Source organism: Panthera tigris, chromosome E1, assembly GCF_018350195.1.
Source record: "Panthera tigris isolate Pti1 chromosome E1, P.tigris_Pti1_mat1.1, whole genome shotgun sequence".
Taxonomy (NCBI): domain Eukaryota; kingdom Metazoa; phylum Chordata; class Mammalia; order Carnivora; family Felidae; genus Panthera; species Panthera tigris.
In genome coordinates, this window is record NC_056673.1 from 2134524 (window position 1) to 2140785 (window position 6262).

Here is a 6262-nt window from a genome sequence, read left to right on the forward strand (position 1 = left end):
GAGAGAGAGAGAGAGGGAGACACAGAATCTGAAACAGGCTCCAGGCTCTGAGCTGTCAGCACAGAGCCCGACGAGGGCCTTGAACTCAAGAACCGTGAGATCGTGACCTGAGCCGAAGTCGGACGCTTAACCGACTGAGCCACCCAGGCGCCCCATGGAAATGTTCAGCTTCTTGACCTGGACATGGGTTGCATGGCTATGTCCCCTTCATAAAACTGCAGAAAAGCTGCCCACTTATGATTTGTACTGGACGTTCTACTGGAGTAAGGTGTTCCTGAAATCCGGTTTCAGAAAAAACACTGTGAAGAAAGCCAGACAAACAACATGATGCATGTGCTGGGGCCGCTAATTTACGGGCGAGCCTCCTGCAAAATACCAGAGATGGTCCTAAGAAACTAAAAAGTAGCTAGAAAGAACACCGGGCCACAATGGTGACGCTTTAGGCCGAGAGCCCATCCACCCTGTGCATTTATTCCTTTAATATGTATCTTCGGGGCTCCTGGGTGTCTCAGTCGGTTAAGCATCTGACTCTTGATCTCGGCTCAGGTTGTGATCTCACGGTTTGTGAGTTTGCGAGCCCCACGTCGGGATTTTGGCTGATACTTCGGAGCCTGCTTGGGATTCCCTCTCCCTCTCTCTGCCCCTCCTCTGTTCATGCTCTCCCTCTCCCTCGCCCTCAACATAAATAAATAAACCTAAAATAAAATTTTAAAAAATGAATATATATCTTAAGGGCACCTGGCTGGCTCAGTCGGTCTAGCGTGCGACTCTTGATCTTGGGGTTGTGAGTTCAAGCCCCATGTTGGGCATGGAGCCTACTTAAAAGAAAAAAATTATATATATATATATATATATATATATATATATATATACACATATATATATATATATATATATGGAGAGAGAGAGAGATCTTAAATTATGCGAGGCCTTCGGGGACATAGGGCCTCTTGTGTTAATTCTCTCTTGCTGAGTAACTAGGTACCCCCAACTTAGTGGCTTAAAACAACACCTATTTGTCAGCTCACAGTTCTGTAGGGCAGACGTCCAACTGGGCTGTCTGCTCAGGGTCTCACAGAGCTGAGATCCAGGTGCTGGAGGACCTCGTCTCATTTCTGGAGGCGAAGGAGAAAAAGAACGAGCTTGCGAGCACGTTCAGGGGGTCAACGGCATCCGGTTCCTCGCAGCTGCGGGACTCAGGTCCCCCTTTCCTTGCTGGCTGTTACCCGGGGGCCACCCTCTCCTGCAGACCACCGCGTTCCTTGTCACGGGAGCCCTCCACCCCCAGAGTCCGCAACAGGGGCGCCTGGGGGGCTCAGGGGGTTAAGCGCCCGACTTGGGCTCAGGTCATGGTCTCACAGTTCGTGGTCAGTTGTGTATACACGACACTATATAAGGTCAACCAAACATAACATAACATAATCACGAGAGTGATGTATCTTAACATACTCAGGTTCCAGGGATGACGGCATGGAATCTTGGGGGCCACCGTTAGAGCTCTGCCTCAACACAAAGCGACCCTGTCCCCTCTGGGTCCACTTGCCTGCCGGTTGAGGAACTCACGACCAGAGCAACGCAGGAGGCTGGGCTCGGAACCTGGCACTCTCACCTCCGGGACGGTCGCGAAAGGCTTCTCCTGGGGGGCACCTGGTGAGGGGCTCAGTCGGTTAAGTGGTTAAGCGTCAGACTCGATTTGGGCTCCGGTGGTGATCTCACGGTTCGAGCCCCCAGTCGGGGTCTACACTGACAGTGCAGAGTCGGCCTGGGATTCGCTCTCTCCCTCTCTTTCTGCCCCTCCCTGGCTCACTCTCTCTCTCAAAATAAATAAACTTAAAAACATTAAAAAGGAAGGAAGGAAGGAAGGAAGGAAGGAAGGAAGGAAGGAAGGAAGGAAAGAAGGCAGGCAAGCTCCTGAAAGGAGATCTCTAATGTTGGCCAATAAAAACAGGTAGGATTTTATCATTGGTAATTAACGAGCAAATGACCCTGCAGAGAGGAAACAGCAGCACAAGGGAAATGGACTGAGAGGTAGTGTGGACCACTCTGGGAGCCTTGACCGTCAGGGTGAGGATTTTTGAAGGTCACTCAGAAGCATGGTAGTCTCCAAAATGGGGAATGCGGGGCGCCCGAGTGGCTCAGTCGGTGGAGCGTCCGACTTCAGCTCAGGTCACGATCTCGCAGTTCGTGAGTTCGAGCCCCGCGTCGGGCTCTGGGCTGACGGCTCAGAGCCTGGAGCCTGCTTGGGATTCTGTGTCTCCCTCCGTCTGCCCCTCTGCTGCTTGTACTCTGTCTCTCGCATTGTCTCAAAAATAAATAAACATTAAAAAAATTTTTTTTTTAAATGGGGAACATGCACCCCAGGGAAGTCACAAGGTCATCCACTGGAGTGTGGCAGGAAAATATTTGCATAATATTTATATATATTTATAAAATATTTGTAAGGTTTATTTATTTATATATTTTTAATATATATTTTTTTAATGTGTGTTTATTTTTTGAAAGAGAGAGACAGAGCACGAGCATGGGCGGGACAGAGAGAGAGAGGGACACACGGAATCCGCAGCAGGCTCCAGGCTCCGAGCCGTCAGCCCAGAGCCCGACGTGGGGCTCGAACTCACGGACCGTGAGATCGTGACCTGAGCTGAAGTCGGACGCTTCAGGGTGTGAATATTGGGAGGTGAGACTTCCTGGGGGCCATCTTGAAGGCTGGCCATGGTTTAGAACTAACGAATGAGTGACGACATACTGGGGGACACACGCTCAGAAACCTTTCACAGATGGGGCACCTGACCAGCAAAGTTACAGACCGTGACTACAGACCACAAGGTTCATGAAGATGTGCAGGCAAAAGGCAGGACTGTCATTAAGCAATGGCGTGGCCTGGAGGCAGGTGATGGGTCAGAGGTGGGCAGCGCAGTGAGGGAGGGAATTGGCGCGCCTAACCAGGGTCCAGAAGGTTGCTAGAGGCAGGTCTGGAGTCCGCGAGGGTTCTGGGCTGGAGACATGGATGTAGAGTCTTGAATGTTGCCCAAGGCCATACATTCGTCCATGACACCCGCCCAGTGAGGGGCCCATTGGGAAGGAAGCGGCCGGAACAGAGTCCCCGCCCCCACGAAGGAAGGGGAAGAAAGATCCCCAGGACTGCCAACCATACAAGTGCAGGAGTGGGGTTGACCCTTAGGGCCAGCTCTGGGCACCCCAAACACCCGGTCAAGACTGCCAAGGAGAGAGGACAGTGAGCCTCCCACTGGATGAGTCAAGAGAAGGAAGTGTTTTGGGGCAAGGGGGGAGCCGAGCAGTGGAACAGAGAAGAATCTGGTACGGAGGGCGTGTGGACGCAGAGCAAGAAGGACACGGGAGGCTGGGGGTTCTCAGCATGTTAGGGCGGGGAAGACGAACAGCAGGACAAGGGCGGCTATCAGACAGACATGAGTTCACCTTGCCCTCGTCTGGAGAGTGGGTTGAATGCTCATGTCAGAGACCTGGCATCGCCTTGCACAGGGCCTGGCTCGTACTAAGTGCCCAGCACAGGCTAGCCGTCCGCATTCGGATTATTATCACTAGTTCGAGTTCAGCCAGCCCCACAGGGCTTCTGAATGTGGGGAGCGGGGGAGGCTGGGGTCAGGTCAGCAGGGCACATCTCTCTCTGTCTCCCAGAGGGTGGTTAGCGACTTACCTGGGAAGGAACTGGGGGAACTGGGGGCCTGGCGTGTCGGTGGAGTTAAGACAGCCCCTCATCTTCTGTGGATGAGACCTGGGCACCGAGCCCCCTCGGTCCTCGCCCACCCCCTCGCAGAGCGCTCTCAAGTTCAGGTCTGGGATGTGCCTGCCTGGCTCTCTCCCCGGCCCCCAGGGTCAGGATTCCCACTCAGGCCCTCCGGCTGCAAGGTCAGGCACCCGGAAGGCCTTGCCAGGAGGTTGACTGAACAAATGGGCAGAGCGGGTAGGTAACCGAAGGCTCAAGGCTGACTTTCCAAAGAGGGTGACCGACGGCTCCCGGAATCCAGGAGAGGCTGAGCAGGGCCTGAGTGGAGAGGAAGCAGGAGAGGTAAGGCGAGGCACCCGGGCTGGGAGCTCAGTGCTAGAAGCAGCCACAAGGGAAGGGGGTCTCGCGAGGCCGCAAGGAGGAGGTTGCTCACTCACAGTTGTGAGTGAGAACCGACAGAACCCACTCAAGGGCCTCCATATGCCCTGCAGCAGGGCGAGAACTTTCTGCACCCTGGTTCTCTGCACCCAGACACGCTCCAACTCCTCGGCGTTGGGACAGGCAGGATCCTGTGCCCCGGGACCGGTCAACACCTCTTTCCCCCACTTTGACTGACAGGTGAACGTTTAGAAAAAGGTAAAACTCACCACACCTGGGTGGCTCAGTCAGACCTCCCGCTCCTGGTGTCGGCTCAGGTCATGATCTCGAGGTTCGCGGGATCGAGCCCCGCGTGGGGCTGAGTGTGCGGGAGCCTGCTTGGGACTCTCTCTCTCTCCCTCTCTCTGCCCCTCTTCCCCCACTTGTGCTTTCTCTCTCTCTCTTGCCCTCAAAATTAATCTACATTAAAAAAGAAAGGAATGAGGAAAAAGATAAAACTCCACGTTTCCAGGTTTTATTTAACTTACGTTTACCAGTAACAGAACAGACCAATAGCAATGACCGGTAACCGCTCTCTAGGAGGTGCAGGGCTGCGGGCCGAGGGTCCTGCTGCACATTCCTCAAGGCCATCCGGCGAGGTCGGGAGTTATCGTCCCCATTTGTGAGCTAGGGAAGCTGAGGCTCACGGAAGGTTCGCTCTCAGCCCAGCCACAGCGCCTGGCCACCTCCCGTCCTCACCTCACCGCCTCCGCAGGGCTGGTTCTCCAGCGCCCCCTGCCGCGCTTTCTCCCTTTTCCCACCCCCCCCCCCGCCCCGCCCCGCCCCCGACCGACCGGCCGGGCGCCCACCTGCCGCCACGCCCACTCCCCGCCACCTCGCCTTCCGCCACGCCTCCTGCCGCCACGCCCCCCCGCCGCCACGCCCCCGCCACCACCTCGCCTTCCGCCACGCCCACCTGCCGCGCGCCCCCTCCCGCCGCGCCCGAGCGCTTCGTAGGACACTTTTCAAGCCCAGAATCGCTAGTTTCTCAGACCCCCTCCTCTTTGTCTCCCTCCCGCTCCACCCCACTGACCTCCTGTCCTCCAGCGTTCCCACCTCGTTCCCACCTCGCCCTCCCTCGGTCCCCCTGCACACTCCCCGCCCCAGGCTCCATCAGCGTCCAGGCCTCGACTCCAGCGCAGCTCGGAGGAGACGCCTCCCTGACCACCCCGTCTGAACTAGCGAAGACGCGCACCTCGTCGTCACTTTGATCGTCATTTTGATGCTCTGCACCCCTTCACCCGCTCCGGTCGGAGGTCCCCACTGCAAGGACCCCAAGGTCCCTGAGGGCCCGGGGGTCGCAACCCCAGCATTTCAAACAGCTTGAAACCAAGCAAGAGCCAACTACGTTATTTGTTGAAGGAACTAGAGGGGGGTGGAGAGGACTCAAGATCTGAACCGCAGTCTGTTTGGGAATCCAGTGCGTCTATCCACTCAAGCATACGGTCTCCTTAAACGGCCAAGGATGAGCTCTTTATAGATTTGGGAGAATATACCACAAACTGCCAAAGCGCCTCCCTCTGAGGAGTATGTGGAAGGAGATGGGGAGGGAGCTTTTGTTTTTTGTTTTTGAACCGTATGTATTTCTATATTTATTTGAATTTTCCTAAGGCCCATGTATTACTTTCATAATCTAGAAAGTGATGCACGCAGGATTAGGTGATTCTCCCCCCCTTCTCGGTGAACTCTCCTTAACCCCTTAGATCCAGACGAATCACCTGCACACACGTTCCTCAGCTCACAGATTCCTCCCCTCCGCCAATGGTAGAGAACATCAGCACAGCTTCAAACCATCTGCTCCTACGCAGAACCAAGCTAAAAGAAGGATTATTTGAAAAACGTCCTTGGAAGCTGTGAGGCTCCACCCGGGGAGGTGGGAAGCGTCAGAGTCACCTGGGAGGTTTTCCTGAAACCGCACAGCCCTGGGGCCCCACCCCCAGGATCGATGGGTTGGGTTTTAAGTCTTGTGCAGGGCAAGCCACTGAGAGGACCACTGGTTTCAGGGACACACTACTAGAGATCTCTACCTTGCTCCTTGGATCAGCTCGGGCGGGGGCAATCCCATCCTCCCCAGAGCTGCTGGGCCTCGGGGGATCTTTTGCATCCAACGCTTAACTTCTGTCACCAGGGGCGACCAGA